The sequence below is a fragment of the Ailuropoda melanoleuca genome, chromosome 1 (assembly GCF_002007445.2).
Source record: "Ailuropoda melanoleuca isolate Jingjing chromosome 1, ASM200744v2, whole genome shotgun sequence".
Classification (NCBI taxonomy): domain Eukaryota; kingdom Metazoa; phylum Chordata; class Mammalia; order Carnivora; family Ursidae; genus Ailuropoda; species Ailuropoda melanoleuca.
In genome coordinates this window covers 115,369,036-115,388,053 of record NC_048218.1, presented here as the reverse complement: position 1 = coordinate 115,388,053, position 19,018 = coordinate 115,369,036, and positions in this window count along the sequence as shown.

The following is a 19,018-nucleotide window of genomic DNA, read 5'->3' as shown; positions in this document are numbered from 1 at the left end:
AGAGCTCTAACAAAGTTGGTTCTGACAGTTTCTGGGTTTTTTTGTTTGTTTGTTTGTTTGATGTTTCTGATGCGGGGCAGGCACTTGGAGCTGGATGCCCTGTCATTCTGCTGATGCCATTTCTCTATCACTTTTTATAGTGATATTTTGTGCTTCGAACGTTCCTTAAGACTGGAATCTTTCTTACATTTGTGTATTTTCTAATAGGGCTTGATTTAAATGCCTGTGCTTTGCCTTACTCTGTCAAATTTATGAGTAATTACCACCAAAAAATATGTGACAAATCAAATGAATGAACAGAGTCTACTTTAATAACAATGAATCACCTCGGAGTCGTGTGAGCTCAGAGGATAAAAAAAAAAAAAATCTCTTTTGTTGTTTCTCCTTACTTAATCCATAAACCTATATTCAAGAACACACTCTCTAAAACTGAAGTCAGTAAATGCCTCTGACGGCTCTCGTGACTGAACGGCTGTTCTTTCCTCATTCACATCTCTATCATCTCTAGCATCATTTAGTGTCCATTTCTTTGGCTATGACTGAGGAGTATTTTATTTCAAATAATTTAAGTAATATACATTGAATCAGAAATAAATGTTAGAAATTATATGGAAACTGGGTGTTTAATGTTTAAAGTCAGTGTTCAGTGATTAACCTGAATCTGTGCCCATGGCAAAGCCAAGCTTTTAGATCTTGAAAGCATTTGTCCTGTTCTTTGTTTTAAAATCCTGTGGGGTGCCTGGGTGGCACAGTGGTTAAGCGTCTGCCTTCGGCTCAGGGCGTGATCCCGGTGTTATGGGATTGAGCCCCACATCAGGCTCCTCCGCTATGAGCCTGCTTCTTCCTCTCCCACTCCCCCTGCTTGTGTTCCCTCTCTCGCTGGCTGCCTCTATCTCTGTTGAATAAATAAATAAAATCTTAAAAAAAAATAATAAAATCCTTTGCACTTTCTGAAATGACTTTTTTTCCCCCTTCCAATTGCTATTACTTTTATAACCTAAATGAAGGGAGTTTCAGTCAAGTAACTCACAGAAGTAACTAATTTTGACAGGACTCAAAATCACTGGAGTTGGCCTATATGAGGAAAAGGGAAACTAAACCAAACACTGGATCAAGAACAGAGGTAGAGAAAGTGTCTAACAAACAGATGAATGGTATTATGCCAGCAGGAAAATTACAAAGTAGCAACTGCAAGAGCCTACAGAGAAAATTAATATGACGGGTGATAACATTGTGTCCTTGGGGATGAAAAGTGAGACAATTAGAGTGGAAAGGCTTGAAACAGCTAAAGAACGAGATTTATTTAAGGAGATTTTCAGAAATTGAAATATTTTTCCAAAGACTGTTCATGTATTTTAACCAACATCAGGCATTTCTAAACTGGAAATGGACATGGAGTTTGGAGATTATCTCCAGCAATCAACATAGATCACCATATGAAGAAAGTGAAAGAAAGGTGCAGCTGATTCTTGGAAGAATTATACCCACAGAGCTGGCCTATCCTAGATTCAGCAGTGCTTTGAAGGATATTTTGGTTTAAATGGGGAGCTAGGTAATATTCAAAGGCTTGAGATCTACCTCGTAATAGCACACCTTTTGTTAAATGCAGAAATATTCAAGGTTATAAAAAGTCAGTTATGAATAACGCTTTTATGTTACTCTTATAAATTTCTTACATTCTATTTATTCTCAAAACACCGGTTACCTGTTTCCTCTACTCTTTTTATACAGAAGAGGCCTTAGTTAATGTATCTCACAACTCAAAGTAGCATTCTTTATGATGCTACTTACCCATCACTGTTTAAATATAATGTTGCCTCAAAGAAGGAATCAGTTACAGAGCGGCAGAATTGGACAGCTTAAGCTACAAGCACAGAACTGTCTTCCCAACAGGACTACAAACAAAATCCTGCGAAGAACACACCAGAAAAAAGAGAACCATAAGTAACGGGCTAATGGAGAAGAGGGTTCCATATTTTCAAAACGAAATTAGCTAAAAGAGGGAATTATCTTTGTAAATGTAGAAAGAAAATACTTGTAAAAGTAATGATAATATTTTAAGGTAACATTCCTTTCAACTAAAGATAAAACTACATCAGGAGGAACTCCTATAAATGAGATGAGTAGAATCACTAAAAGGATTTACTTTAAAGGTCAATATTCAATTAATGTAATTGCTAAGATACTGACATGGGCCTGATTTATGGGTATTTGTAGGACTAAAATGTCTTGTTTTTAGAAACCAAAGCAGTTTTCATAGTTTACGTCATATGCTACAGTCTCATCTATCCAAACTGATTAGGACTGAAAGTGCCTGTGGGGTCTAGAAAGGCCAGGCTCCCATGTGCAGTGTATAATGAGTTGTCCCCAACGCCATGGTGCATTTTCAGCTAAGCCCAGCAGGCATTATATACCAGGCATGACACTAATAAACAACCCATCAGTGGTCTAATGGGGATTTTACATGCTACCTAAAAATGACAAGGATTTAGGTAGAGCTGACAGATTTGCGATGTTGAGAGGTCATACAACTGATAGAGCAGTAGTGGGATACGGACGGCTGCAGCTCAACAAAGCAGCTACTTTGAGTCTACTCAGCATCCAGTGAGTCTTTAAAGGCATAAAAATAAGAATTCTTATTTTTCCCAAATTAATACTTATTGGCTACGATCTCCAGGATCTTAGAGTGGTCCAAGCCCCTCCCAATTTCTCAAAGTATAACTGTAGTGTTATGGGATTCTCAAGAACAGATTTGGGTCACGGTGCTAGGAGTAGAATAATTAGAGTATATGGAACCACCTTTTCCCCCACCAATTCTTTTTAAATGCAGACACAAATATCCATTGCACGCACACACATATACATGTATGTTATACATATATATGTATAATACCTCCTCTTAGGGTCACAGGTGTCGATCATGTTGCAGGGCTGGAGAAAGGAGCTAGGAAGCCTATTTTTAGCCTTGGGACAGAGGAAGATATATCTTTGATCACATGATAATTCATAGTGGCTGGTTATGGTAGTAGTCTCCTCAAGAACTGTGAACCTAAGTTCTTATAGCAAGGCTTTGAAAACATACCTATTTGTGAAATAATTTATTTAAGCAACTTGGCAGTATAATACTTAAAACAAATAAAATAGAGTTGTTTCAATTAAAGATGCTGTATGTCCCAGAACCCTATTCATCCACTAGCTGACAGTTTGGAAACAATGGGTCTTTAACAATAACAAGGTTGTGATTATCAGAAATTCCCTGGAGCCCTGGATTGTGACAGACAATAGGAAAAATTGTGGGACTATGGATTCTGCCTATTTTGTGCATTAGATTTCGCTGCCATTTGATGGTACATCACTAGACAAGCAACAACCTCTCTGATCCTTGCTTTTGAGAAAATGAATGGATCAAGAACTAGTCACTAGCTAAATTTTATTTACCAGTTCTATTTTATTGAGAAAATAATCTGACAAATTTAGACAAATTTGGTTTTTAACTGCTGTCAATTGAGGAAATCTACTATAGTATTGAAAAAAATACAGTTTCTTGTTCATTCCCCACTAATTATTGCACTTCATAAATGCAAATCAACCTGTTCTAGGCCTCATTGCTAAGGATTTTTTAACATAATTAGGATGCAGCTCTTTTTTAACCTTCTAGGAGCTTGCAATAAAGGAGTGAGAAATACAAATAATAGAAAAAGCAAAATCAAATGCACACTAAGATAGAGATAGAAGCAAATTGCTTTTTTAAGAGAAAAACAATTGTAACTCAGCAGCTAATAGCATTGGCTTGGGGACCAGTGGAAGCCAGGATGAAACTGTATCTGAAAACCCCATAAACTTCAATTGCCTTATCTATGAAATGGGCTAATGATTTCCCACCTAATGTGACTACTGTGGAAATCAAATGCAGTTATGCTCCTCTGTGAGAGGTCCGTAGCAGCTGCAAAAGTGATGGTTCTGTTGACTGACAAAGTCAGTTTAGACAAGGAAGGGAAGAAAATTTAGAATTTGGGAATGTATATTATGAAATGTTAACAAAAAATCCATACGTATCTTCCCAGAAGACATACTTGCATATTGAGGATAAACCATTTTCAAAATATTATGCCATCCCTATTTTTTTATTCTGATTTATGTTCCCATAGCCATAGTCTTTCTCCACTCCTGTCTGAGATACTGAGTGTGGTGAAGGAGGGGGTAGGTAAACTCATGCATGTCTAAATATATAGAAATTCTGATTCTAACTGATCTCACTTGCTACTCTGTGAGTTCCTTATCTGTGTGTTGTTGATTCTTTCTTGCCATGCATTTTTAATTAATACCCTTTTACTGCCAAATTCCTATTATCTCTCCCCAGATTCTTTAGTATTTATTGCTCTGCTGACATTTTCTCTTGTGCATACAGATTTGCACAAATATTATCAGTTTAATTTAGCATGCAATTACTGAATGATATCTATATACTAGACACTATGAATGAATCTGAGGATACAAAGATAAAATAAGATATAACTTTGGGGATTAACAAATTTACTGAGCACACTTTTGATATTTGTAAACTATTCCTTCACTTTACCTGCCAAATAAATTCTCTACCAATTTTTCTTCCTTTCTAACTGATTTTCCCAAATACACCTGTAATGCCATCTCAGTATGCAGTGGGTGGATGGAGAGTCCTTCCTTGGGCTTTGTTGCCAGGAAGACTGCGGCATCAGTGATACATGCCCTAACCCTGGAGGGAAGACTCAGCTGGAGGTAGTAGCTGCCAGAGAAACTGACTAGGTGATGGAGCTGGGGAGCAGAAATCAGTGGGAAATGCCATGATGGGGTTGACATGGCCATTGGTTGGCTGGGGGACAACCTGACCCCAACCTGCACATGGGCAGCGCTCAAATCTTAGTCAAAGGAGGAATCCCAATGGAAGCAAATCACTAGGGAAAGCCCCCAATTCCAGCTCTTGCAAATCTCTTAAACTCCTCCATGAAATGGAGGGGCCCTGATCACTTCCCGATGGAACAAAATACAGAAGAACTCATCAGTAACACATTGTGCTACCATCCGTGTCTTCACGGATTTGCTTGGTACCCTTAGAGGCTGTCATCCCACAGCCCCAAGAGAACAGCAGGACTTGGCAATGCTGAGAACAGGGAAGGGGAAAGGGAAAAGGTGGAAAGCAGAAAGAAGTTCACCAACATGAGAGCATGGTGGTGCTGAGGCCTGTAAGCAGGCTGGGGCTTGACAAAGTCAGAGGTTGGGCAAGGAGAATGTGGTGACCCAGACATAGCCAGGGTGTGTGGACAGCCAGGTCTCAGGCAGAGCAGGGAGTCAAAGGTGAATCAGTCATCTCTGAGGCCAACACCTCCTTGCTTATTCCCTGCCCCTCCCCCAAGCCCCACACTCTGGATTCTACTTGCATTTAATAAAAAAGTTCTTTTTCATATCTAATACCTTTTCAGACATTTGGGCATCTGAGAAGCTACTTCTAAATATTGTAAAGATTGAGGTTAACAGACTAAAGGAGCTTAAATCAGAGTATCAAGTTAATTGCCGCTTGAAAATTGAGAAACTGAGTTTAGGAATATCTAATTCAGGATTAAGTACTAAAAAGAACTTCTTTTAATCATGGCAGAAGCATAAATAAAAGAATACATGACTCACCCAAAGCTTTGAATGATTAAATCTGTGGAAAATGAGTGTGCTTACATATCTTCCATCAATTACACTGCAGATAAAATGCGTGCTGAATCCAATTCCCACTGCCGTCCCAGACGAATCCGTGCTTCTTGGCAGCTCCCTCAAAGGCCGTCAGTCAGACAAGACCATTTCCTCCTCCCTCTAATCCTGGGAGTGTTTGTCCAGCTATCATAGCTCATATGGAAGAAAGATTAAGAGGCAGACTCAAAAGTCAGTGTTAATCAGATTCTGGCTGCAACACTTCCTAGTTTTGTGGGCATGGGAAAATAATTTCCTTAAGCCTCAAGTCTTCCTCATCTGAAAAACTGGAATGATAATGAGTCATGTATTATCCAGTCTCTTATTCAGGCATATCCGCTGGGGATACACGGAACAGGTCGGCGTGAGGGGCCCTGTGTCCATGCCACCCCCACAGCTAGCAACTGAACAGTAGGCATGGGGTGTAGATGAATCCATATTTTAATCTTCCGATTGGTGGTGCCCCTGCCTTATGAGTTGTTAGATATTTTAAATATCACCTGTGCCTCTTGGAAATATTAAATGTACTGCTGTTTTCACAGTATTGAGCATATTACATGGTGCATAAGAAGGTAGTTTTTGTTGCTAATAACAAAATATGATTTGTAATCTATGATTAGTTTATAAGTTTACCCACTTCTGTTTTTGTTTTGTTTTAAGAGAGAGAGACAGAGATAGAGAGAGAGTAGGGAGGGGTAGAGGGAGAAGGAGAGAGAGAATTGCTTAAGCAGACTCCATATCCAGGGCAGAACCCAACGTGGGGCTTGATCTCAAGACCCTGAGATCATGACCTGGGTGGAAATCAAGAGTCGGATGCTTAACCTACTGAGCCACTCAGGCGGCCCTACCCACTGCTGTTTTTTTGTGACTTCTTTTAGTGGCGAATTACGTTTCATCATCTCAGTGACTGACAGTGTTTTGCACAGAGTAGGCGCACAATAAGTGAACACTGAATTAAAATAAAGAAAAATTATCTAATTACCCTGCGTATCTGGATATTGCAATTCTATACAGAAATCACATTTTCAATCAACTGTTTCCTTCAGATGCGTGAGTTAGTGTCTCACAGTAATGGCCTTAGTATCTGTGTGTGTGGGGGGGAATATATGGTCTCATCCATGGTAGAATCTTTGTGAGAAACCAGTTGTAAACTCAAAGCTGTCTTGAGTCTGCTATTAAAAATGATATAATTGTTAATTTTGGTTTAAGGATTGTGAAATAAATTTAAAAAGTTACAGCAACACTGGTTTACCTTGAGATGGGTCTTCTTAGATTTGAGTTGGCTTGATAACATCAAAATGCATCAGTGTGGGCTCAGCCTTATATAAACTCATGATTGCCATACAAACAGGTATAATATTTCTACTGTAAATCAATGGCCACAAACCAGAGGCTGAAATATCAACTATGGTGTCAATATATTATATACAAAGCAATATATAATTAGCAAGAGGCTTGGATAATTACTTTCCATGACTGAAATATACTCTCTGGCAAATCTATATTGGAAGCCAGCAATCAGGAAGTTGTGGAAGAAACGTGAGCAGGATTATGATAAAGAAGACAGAGAATCACTTTTATCGACCTCCACAATCACAATGGCCACCAATGTGAAGTCAAAGATGTCACTGTAGAGTTTTCTTCTGAACCTTTTTAGGCCAATGATGCATTAAATCCTGCCCATGGGTTGCTGGATTCAGAAGGCAGCATAAATGAGACTTGCACTTCATGGAAGTAATCGTTGCCACCTTCACCTGAACCATTCCTTTAACCCAACACTGAAGCTAAAGGATCTCTACTCCCTCCTTCTATCACGCAGACCCAGCACTGACTTGGCCTTCCTCTTTGTTCTAGATGTAATCAGCCCTCCGCGAATGTTCCTTCCCCCTGGCTTCCCATTTGTCTTTCCATGGGTAAAGCATGAAGGTTTCCCCATCTGTGTGTGGGGAAAGGTCCACCCTTGCACTCAGCATCCTTGCATTGATCTTTGGTCTGTGTCTGATAACCAGAAGTCCTCACTTCTTCATTGTTCCTTCCAAGCTTCCCCACCTAGAGCCTAGAATGAATCCTATATTTTACTGAGAATATTCTTGCCAGAATTACACCTATCATCCTTGTAAGCACAATTATTATAATTATTCTATAGCAAGAGAATTTTAGCTACCAAACTAATTGCTTTTGGTTGTTTTGTTTGTTGGTTTAAGATTTTATTTATTTATTTGAGAGAGAGAGAGAGGACAGAAGGAGAGTGAGAGGGAGAAGCAGACTCTTTGCTGAGCAGGGTGCCCAATGTGGGGCTCAATCCCAGGACCCTGGGATCATGATCTGAGCCAAAGGCAGATGCTTAACCGACTGAGCCACCCAGATGCCCTGCTTTTGTTTTTTATGTTGTTGTTTATATTGTTTTCTTAAGCAGAAATTAAACATCAAAGTTTTTATTTATGATAGAAAAACAATTTATAATAGAAAAACGATTGGATAAACATACCACTTTTTTATCACTTATAACATTTTAAAACTGCTTTATTTCATAAACTAAAAATGGTATCTTCAGTGTAACAGAGAATGTGCATAAGTCCTCAACCTTTCAGGTAAATGATGCATAGTAAATGTTTAATCAAGACAATTAACACTAATTTTTAAAATATATACATGAGGTGATTATTATGACATCAAAAATGCCTGCCTTATTAAGTCGGTAATATTTTCTATTATCCTCTATTTTTTTTGTTATACATCAATTGATTATTCAAATTGAATAATCTATGACTTTAAATAGACTTTGTTGTATTATCATTTATTAAATAAAATTATTTTAAATCACTACTTGCTTGTCTGGTTAAAACACAATCTCTTATTGTTGTTTAAGACTCTGTTCTAATTTTTTTTTTTGGATAAATATAAATGTCACAGATGTTATAACAAGAGTGTGTCAATGCTAATTAGACTTACCACAGCTGGCAATTTCTTAAGTCATTTTTGCTGCCCACATCTTTCTTGCTACATGAAACCTACTTTTTGAAAACTGCTGATTGCCATAATCTACTAAAATATTCTGACATCCACCTGTATCCATTTCCTGCTCTCCAGCCAAACTCTAGGATTTCTGGTTTTCATTATTCATCAGTGTTGATTCCTCCTTAATATTCTCTTCATGACTCTCTCCAAATATTGAAATAAAAAATTTTGTCCCTAAGCAAATATTCTCAACACTCACATATTATTAAAAAAATAAAAAAATAAGTCCAAGGAAAGGGCAGCTTCAAACTAGTGTTTAAATTTGTCTAAGCTCCTCATTTAAATCACTAAAATTATGAAGGCAAAAACTTGCATTTGAGCTGAAAATCAGCCATGGATACCATCATGTGATGTACATTATGACTAGGGTTCACCAAAAGCATTTCGGGCTCTAGAAAGTCAGAAGAAGATCGTGCAAGCAAAGGACTTGAAAAATCTCAAGGTGTTTCTGTCTCATCTAAAGACAATTAAAGGATTTGACCAGAGTTCTAATCCAGCCAGGGTGTTATGTCCATATCAGAAGTGACACTTACACCTTTGAAATCTAAAGGATGAATTAGTATTACAAAATTTCATCAAAAGGGGTATTTTTTTTTAAGATTTTATTTATTTATGTCACAGAGAGACAGCCAGCGAGAGAGGGAACACAGCAGGGGAGTGGGAGAGGAAGAAGCAGGCTCCCAGCGGAGGAGCCTGATGTGGGACTCGATTCCGGATCGCCGGGATCACTCCCTGAGCCGAAGGCAGACGCTTAACAACTGCGCTACCCAGGCGCCCCAAAAGAGATATTTAATATTACACAAATTAAATATAAGACCAGCCAATTGTAACTTCTTTGAAGAAAACTTTTTAATTAACAACATTTTTTTTCTGACGACAGCTGTTCAAAAGTTATACCACTGTTGAATTAATGGGATTTTTTTTGGTATATAAAGATTTTTCATTCTAAGACACATGAAATAAATGCAGGTAGACAGTAACATTTTGGACAGTCACAACAAACTCACCACAATAGGTTCCAGTGAGAGACTGTTATGTGGAACAAATTTAAATGTGTGCCTGGTCTAGATGAGTCTAAATGTTTTGTTTTGCACATGGGCATGGGGAGAGGAGGGTTGAGAAGCAGCATTTCTGGGCTCTTTCGTTTGTTTGGAGATATCCAGTATTTCTACATGCCTCTACATGTGGTTAGCCTTTACTTTGCCTCAAGCTATTTTTGTATTCGGTATCATTTTTTTTTTTTTAAGTTCAGTTTGAATGCAAGATGACCACAGACCTAAAAAGGCTATAAAGTGGGTTCCAAATGCTTTCACATCTGCTGTGACACTTTTCAAAACAGACTACGAGCATAAACCGGGGTAAGAAAGCTTTGACGTGGCTTGTGCTTTTTGTTTTGTTTTGGGTTTTTTTGGATTCTTTTTTGTGACCTTAAGTTTTCAATTCTTTTAAAGATAGAAGAAGCTTCTTTTAGTGTAAACTTTCCACAAACAGAAAATGATCACCAAACACAGCCTTGAGTTAAAATGAAAAGTGCGTCAGCCACTCTCCGCCATCTTCAAGAAACAGTCATTTCATCAACCAACTGTTCTTATGCTCCTTTGATGGTTATTACTTGGGTAAACTTGTCTCCATGGAACAACTGACAACATTTTATCACAGTATTCACAAAATCCATCATAAAGTTCCCTTCAAAGTTAGCAAAAGTAAAATTTCAACTTCATTTAACAGCACAGCACTTGACAGGAACTTGAAGGACCATGGATAGTATTTCCACACGTCTGTGTAACCTGAGGAGAGAAGTTCTTCAGGGCTTAAAAGGTGCTGTTTGAGCCTTGTGTTTACCTCAGAAAGAAGGTGAACTGTTTCACTATATTTTTTCTGTTCTGCTCATCTCCTGTCTCCGTCTGGGCTTCCAGTCATCAACATTTTCCCTCAAGATTTCTCATGTCCTCTCTCATTGTTTAAACCCCATTGTTCTCTTCTTCTGGATGTTAGGGGCATGTCTGTCAGGTTCCTTGATAACATTCTCATCATGCCAGTCAAGTGTCTGCTGCCTTGTGCCTAGTGATTAAAATTACTTGTTTTCCCTAAGAAATGGCTTCTCCACAAATTAATCTCCCCAATACTATGTATGTAGGGTTCCATTCTTTTATAGATCGGAACATATTTGCACAAATCTCCATCGTTGCTCTGGATTGCTCTGGAAAAAGAGACATCTATTTCAGGACAGGTTTTTTATGTAAACTCAAAGCAGCCATGTTGTCCCGGAGTCCTTTCAATATGGATTAAGAATGGGGAACCAGTTCCTGAAAAAAATAGATGGTAATGGGAAGAATTAAATGGAGATTTAGGTTACTTTTAAAAAATATTTTATTTACTTATTTGTCAGAGAGAGAGAAAGAAAGAGCATGAGCACAAGCAGGGGGAGCAGCAGGTAGAGGGAAGCAGGATCCCCACTGAGTAAGGAGCCCAATACAGGACTCGATCCCAGGACCCTGGGATCATGACCTGAGCCGAAGGCAGACGCTTCACTGACTGAGCCACCCAGGGATCCCAAATTAAGCCTATTTTTGTTGTAAACATAATTCTGAAAAAATAAAAACTATTGAATAAAAGTAAGTTTGATAAATTTAAATTTCAACATTAAATAATTTCAATTAAGAGGTAGAAGGAAAGGAAAATACATTAATTTTTATTAACTCTGCCTTTAGAAAAGTTAACAAACATGCTTTTTTCTTAACTAGGAAATAGCTTTATTATTTCTTCAATATAAAATAATACACATCCATAAAACTGTTAAATACTACTGAATGATCTATGGTCACCTGTAAGCATAAAACCAGACATTTTAGTAGGTTTCTCTGTTTCTATACACAGACACACAGACCTACACAGACACATACACATGTATATACACTCTCAAATAATTTTAAATGCTCATACATGCAGCTTATATATAGAGATATGCATATGCACTATCTTGGATATATTATCCTATAAAAATATATAAACCTATAAGATACATTTCAGTATTTGCAAAGAATTCCATAGTTTGGATACATGCTAAATTCTGAAGTAGTCATCAATAAGATTACATTGAAATTGCTTAAAAATTGTATACATTCAAATTATTGAACATCTCCACATATGCATCTTTGTGAACTTACTTTTTTATCCATTTAAGTTAAATTCAAGAAACAAAATGTCTTGTGCAAAGTAACATGCACTTAATATTTTGATATAAACTAATATTTTCTTTTGAAACCCACGCAAATATAGGCACTGATTTTTAATGAAGGAACAAGTCAATTCAACAGAGAAATGAAACTTTTCAATAAGCAATGCTAGAACAATCGAGCGTCCGTATATAAAAACTCAGGCTAGACATAGATTTACATCTTACACAAAAAATAACTCAAACTGGATTATGGACCTAAATGTAAAATGCAAAATGATAAAACTTCTACGAGAAACTGTCACCTTGGATTTGATAATGAGACTTAGATATAATGTCAGAAGCACAATTCATGAAAGGAAAAACAGACAAGTTGGACTTTGTTAATATTTAAAAAAACCTTCTGGGTGAAAGGCACTCAAGAGAATGGAGATTGTTAAAGACTAGGAGAAAATGCTTGCAAAATAACTACCTGATCAAAGAGTTATATCAAAAATATTCACAAGGAAGAACATTTAAGACTCAAAAATTTAAAAAATGTGACAACAAATAATTAAAAATAGGCAAACATCTAAACACACATCTCACCAAAAAAAATCTACAGGTGGCCAATAAGCATACAGGAAGATGATCGACACTCTCAGTTGTGAGGGAAACGCAGATGAAAACAATGGGTTACTATTACACCTGCTAGAATGGCTGAAATCCAGTGGACAATACTAATTGATGAGGCTACAGAGCAAGGAATTTCCGCTCAAAACTGGTTTTCATGCAAAATGATTCAGCTACTTTGGGCTCAGCACTATATTTACAAAGCTAAATGGGCTCTTACCATAAGATCCAACATGTGCTCTCCTCCTTATTTTGTTAATTGATTTGGTTTTTGTCCGCTCAAGGATCTGAACACAAATGCTTATAGAAGTTCCATTATAACTGGAAGCAGTTGGGATACCCTTCATTAGGTGAATGGATAAAGAAACTGTGGTGCATCAAAAGAAAATAATAGTCAATGGTAAAAAGGATGGAGCCATCAAACCAGGCAAAATCATGGTTTAATCTTAAATGTATAGGGCCAAGAGAGAGAAGCTCTCTGAAAAAGCTGTATACTACAGGGCCTCATTTATATGACATTCTGGAAATGATAAAATAGTAAAAGAGGTCAATGATTGCCACGGGTTTGCAAAGGTGAATGGGTGAAGCACAGGGGTGATTTTGGGGGTGATGCTATCTCATGTGACACTATGGTAGTGGATATATGACACTATACCTTTGTCAAAACCCAGAGAACTTTGCAGCAGAGCGAATGAATCTGAATGTGTGAATTTAGGGAGTCGGCAAGCCTAGGATATAATGCAGAATGTGACAAGAGAATCTAGCTGCATTATAAACATAAGAACTAACATCACTGAATGGAACAGGAGAAACACGTCTGACCTAGACAACTTTGGAAACGAGGGTAGACTGTAGGACTCATAACAGAATGAATGGCACATTATCTCTAGGCTAATAGGTAAAGTTGTTTTCCATGGGGGCAAGGATTAACGATTCTATCAGGAGTATGCTGGAATTGAACAATTAAGTAAATGACTGGCAGATGGCAGGAGCCAAGTTTCTCACCATTGGAGTGAGAGGATACAGGTCATCAAGGATAGAAGTGTGAAATGATTTAAAATGATCAGTGAGGTAATGGGTTAGAGCTGGTGATACCACTATGAACTTATGTTTAGCTTAATATCATACAGATGGATACATGCAGAAGTTTTTATAGATTTGTGTGTATACACAGGTTACGGTGCATGCATATACAATTACTTGTTCTGTCAGCTAAGCCTAGAAGCCGTAGCACCCCAATGACAACAAGCACACCCAGCACCCAGATGTGGTTTCCAAATACCATTCTCCAGTCAATGGCACCAGGTCTTTCTGGAGAAACGGCTAATTCTAAGGCCTAGTACACATGTTGAGCCCGGAGCATTTGGTAAGTGCCAAAAATAGGGACGTGATTTAAGGAAACAAACACAACAAAACACAACACTGGGGGACTGTCACAGGGACCCAAGAGCCAGAAGAAAAGATTTTCAGTGATGAAAGCTGAAACAGTTTGGGCAACTAGTAAATAATGTGAGACTGGATTATAATGCTAAGTGTAAATAAAAATCATGAGTCCATACACATGCTTTAGTAAATTTAAAAAGGGGGAATAGTAGACAAATCTTTGCAGAAGAATTCTAAATAATGAGTGCATAAACAGTCCCTTCAAGGAGGTGGAGCATTACTCCTTACCCTTAACTATGTGCTGGGTATATGTCTTTCCAAAGAGCAAGGTATAGAAAGGGTAGAGTCGCGTTACAATAGAGAAACCTGGCACTTTCTCAGCCAGGAGACCAAGGTCGACATCAACAGCGATAAGCTGTGTTGGTGGTGTTTACCATTGATATGATATGATGTGAAGGGTACTTTCCCTCTGTGGTCTTCCTCCCCCAAACCCATAATCACACTGTAATTATGAGAAAAGTGGTGTATAAAACCCATTTGAGGGGCATTCTACAGAACACCTAACCAGCACTGCTCAAAAATATCAAGATTAACAATAACAGGAAGAGTCTGAAGACCTGCCCCATCTGGAGGTGCTTCCAGACATGGAGACTGAATGCGAAGGGGGCACCTGGATAAGCTACCGGAACAGAAAAGCCCATCAGGCAAACATTGAGTAAATCTGAAAATGGCATAGACTTCTGTTAATAATAATACATTAATATTGGTTCATTAGTTGTTACAAATGACCAGACAAATGTAAGATCTTAATGGTAAGGAAAACTGGGGGTGCCCAGGTGGCTCAGTCAGTTAAGTGTCGGACTCCTGATTTTGGCTCAGATCATGATCTCAGGGTGGTGAAATTGCGCCCTTCATGGGGCTCCTCACTGAGCATGGAGCCTGCTTAAGAGAAATTCTCTCTCCCTCTCCTTCTGTCCCTCTCCTTCTCTGTGAGTGAATGAATGAATGAATGAATGAATAAATAAATAATAAATAAAATAATAAGGAAACCTGGGTGTGGGCTATAGGGAAACACTTTGCACTAATTTTAAAGATGCTCTGTAAATCTAAACTTATTCTAAAATAAAAAGTATATTAAATTATGAAAAGCAAGGGGATGATGAATATGGGATTTCAGATGATCACCTTCTCAGATAGGGTGGTACTGGGATAGGGCAACACGTCATTACAAAAACATCAGTTCTTGTTATGGCTGATGGTTTCATGGATGGCCATGATATGAAAAATATATCAAAATATAATTCAAAATAAGTTATGGTATATCTGTTTCGCTAAAAACTATGTAATCTTCAAAAATACTTTTTTTCCAAAATATATCTCTTGGGGCGCCTGGGTGGCACAGCGGTTAAGCATCTGCCTTCGACTCAGGACGTGATCTCGGTGTTATGGGATCGAGCCCCACATCAGACTCCTCTGCTATGAGCCTGCTTCTTCCTCTCCCACTCCCCCTGCTTGTGTTCCCTCTCTCTCTGGCTGTCTCTATCTCTGTCGAATTAAAAAAAAAAAAAAAGAAAGAAAAAAAGAAAAAAAGAAAAGCAAAATATATCTCTTGGCATTCAAGGAGGTTGACAATCTAATAATCTAGTTGGATTGTTTGTGTGTGTGTGTGTTTTACTGTGGCTTTTGAGTTCTCCATGTCTTACACTGGGTTTAGCATTGAAGACAATATGGAGAAAAAGATGCATCAATTATGTACTATAGTTTGTTCTGAAGGAAGCAAATGGTTTTCACAAGCCACCTTCCTCAGATAATATCAAATGGAAGTATAAGGTGATAAGAACCTTAAACAAGTTGGAAACCATATCTGAGCTTTTTAAGTAGTACTTCCCTGAGGACGTGTCATTTGACTAGAGCTGTAAATGAATAATAGGATTTAAATACTGAATAAAAGAAAGATAATTTTCAATTGAGGAAATGACAGCTCTATGGAGGACAACAATTTGGACTGTTTCAGAAATGGAAGGAAGGAAGGGAGGGAGGAAGGAAGGAAGGAAGGAAGGGAGGTAGGTAGGAAGGAAAAGAGAAGGGAGGGAGGGGGGAAGGAGGAGAGAAGGAGGGAGAGGGAGGTAGAAAGAAAAAGGCAAACATGGATGGAATACAGAGAATAAGTTGGAAATTGGTAAATCATGAAGCTGGAAGAGAAAAAGAGTTGCCATTCCTGTCTTGTAGGACACATATTGGATTTTTCTTTTTTCCTGTTACCGAAAGATTTTAAAAATAATATAATAGGATCAAACTTGAACTTATAAATGATTACTCAGGCCAAAGTGTGGAGAAAGGGTGTGAAGAGGCAACAAAGAATGTGGAGACACTGAAGAGGCCTAACCAAGAAACACAGAATCCCTTCCTTCTGGTTTAAGCAGAGAACGATTGGGCTAAATTACAGATGTCCAGCTCGGACATGGAATCAGGACTTAATGCTCTTGGAGGGCTCTAGCATGGTGCTTGCAAGGTCCCTGTGCTGAAGGATACACAGATAAACTTCTGGAGAAAAATATGTATGTATATAAATATGTAGACTCATATATATATCAGGAGCACATATTTTTATAAAATATGAAATAATTAATAGAAAAGAGTATGAAATTTCAGAACTTAAACACCTTTTTTATGGTGTTCTGCATATAAATGATGAATTTAGAGCATCATTACTTACAAGTTTTTACCAGCATGTAAGCTGTTCCACAGGCATAATTTAACAACAGTTTTGAAGGACGTAGTGGTCATCATATTAAACATTCATGCACATGCCTTTTTTTTTTTTAAGATTTTATTTATTTATTTGAGAGAGAGAGCACGACCAGGGGAGAGGGGTAAACGACTCCCCCTGAGCCGGTATCCCAATGCAGAACTCGATCCCAGGACCCGGAGATCATGATCTGTGTGGAAGGCAGATACTTAACCGATTGAGCCACCCAGGTGCCCCCTCATGCACACATCTTGAATGAATGCCATGCACATTGATATTTGAGGTTTTAATGTAATGAATAATCTTGCTTCTCATTAATTAATATAATTACTTCAGGTTGGCTGATGACACTGTTCCTCTCCGGGAGTAAGATACATATAAAAGGTTTTGTGGTCTATTTGAATAAGATTATTCTAGAGAAATCAGTGCCTCACAGAGGCATATCAGAATGAAAGAAGAGATTTTAGAGCAATTTTGGCAAATGCAAAATATTCATTTATTAACCTGATCATCAGTGGAGGCGAGTAATGCCGGTTTTCAAAGTACAGCTTTAATAACGTTATCTGTGAAATTATAGTTGTATTTAGAGATTTTTTTTTCAGTGGAAGAACTTGATTTCAAATCCGTTAATTCCTATTCATTAGTCTTCTTTTATGAAAAAATAAAATTGAAACATTTAATCGAATTGTATTGGGTCTTCTGTGACAACTCTTTTCAGATCAGCACCTAATAGGGATATTTTTGGTAAAGCATGAGATATATTACAACAACCTGAGAGACACTACTGTTCTAAGCATCTAACTTGCATTAATAACATTTATTTTTTCTCATATTTAGTACATTTCTTGGTTACAGTTTACAAATTTACTTAAAATGTCGCATACATTTCACATGGTCCTACAAATCACGACTAGTTCACAGATCTCACCACATGGGACGCACCATGTGAGTTCGACAAAAACATGTTGGTATCCTGGTCAGTTAATCATCCTTTAGGATTTGTGGTGACGTCAAGTTGTGTAGAAGTGTCTCCATGTTTCCTTTCATTTTTCTGGACACAGGTAGTCATGGAGCAGGAGCCCTCCCAGGCACCGTTCCCGTGCAGACATCAATGCAGGCAGTGCTGGCCACAGAACGTGGCACAAACCAGCTCAGCTGGACACCATTCCCCCATTGCTGCCTCTGATGGTGGCCAGTCCATCTGCCCTCCCGTGATGGAAGTGATCCCATGACATGGCTTTGCCTTCACATCCTTCACTTTTGAAAGGAAATCTCACACTGGTTTTTGTCTGACTGGCAGAGCCCAGCTCACAACCATATATCCTGCAAAGTCTTCTGTAAACATAGTTCCTGAGTTCCCTACATGGGAGGCAGGACTCATATAGTGAAAAAACTCAGGTGCCTGGGTGGCTCAGTTGGTTAAGCATCAGCCCTCACATCAGGTCATGGTCCTGGGGTACTGCGATCGACTTCTACATTAGGTTCCCTGCTCAGTTGGGAGCCTGCTTCTCCCTCTCCATCTCCCCCCGTTCATGCTCTCTCTCTCTTTCATTCTCACTCTCTCTCAAATAAATAAATAAAATCTTTTTAAAAAATATCTGGCTCTAAGTTTTACATTGGCATTGGATCAGTAACAACTTTTTCTTTTTTTGTTTTGTTGTATTTTGTTTTATTACCTCTAGGTTTCTGCCTTCTCAGCAAACCCTCCAGAATGTCCTTCAGAACAGAAGTTGGCTTTGTTCACTGTTCTATCAATAGGTCTAGATGCCCAGTTCATTGTAGACTCTCAAAAAATTCATATATATATTTTTTAAGATTTTATTTATTTATTTTTGAGAGAGAGAGAGAGATCATGAGCAGGGAGCCTGATGCGGGACTCGATCCCAGGACCCTGAGATCATGACCAGATCTGAGATCAGATGCTTAACCAACTGAGCCACCCAGGCACCCAACAAATTCATATTTTAATAAATTATTTTTCTACCTACCTCCTGCCACAAATTCCAGACTACATTTAAACTCAAACTTTCCAAAAACGTCCCTTGAAATCCATGTTTCGCTGTGTACAACGAATAGGTATCTTATTAATCTAAATCGTGCCCAATGAAAAAGGTTGTCTCTTGCCACCACAGATTAGAGACTAGTAGTTTCTAGAAACCAAAAATAAAATAGGTATTTAGCTTCAGTTTAATTTCATCAATACAAAAAGCCAGTTTAGGGACTGACATTCATCCCCATCAACAGAATGGAGAGAGGCTGGCGGACCGAAGGACGTAATAAATGAGCCTGAGCATGACTTGATGCTTTTTCTTCCATTTGGCAATACCAGCCATGCAAATTAAACATAGGTTTATTTATATGGCATG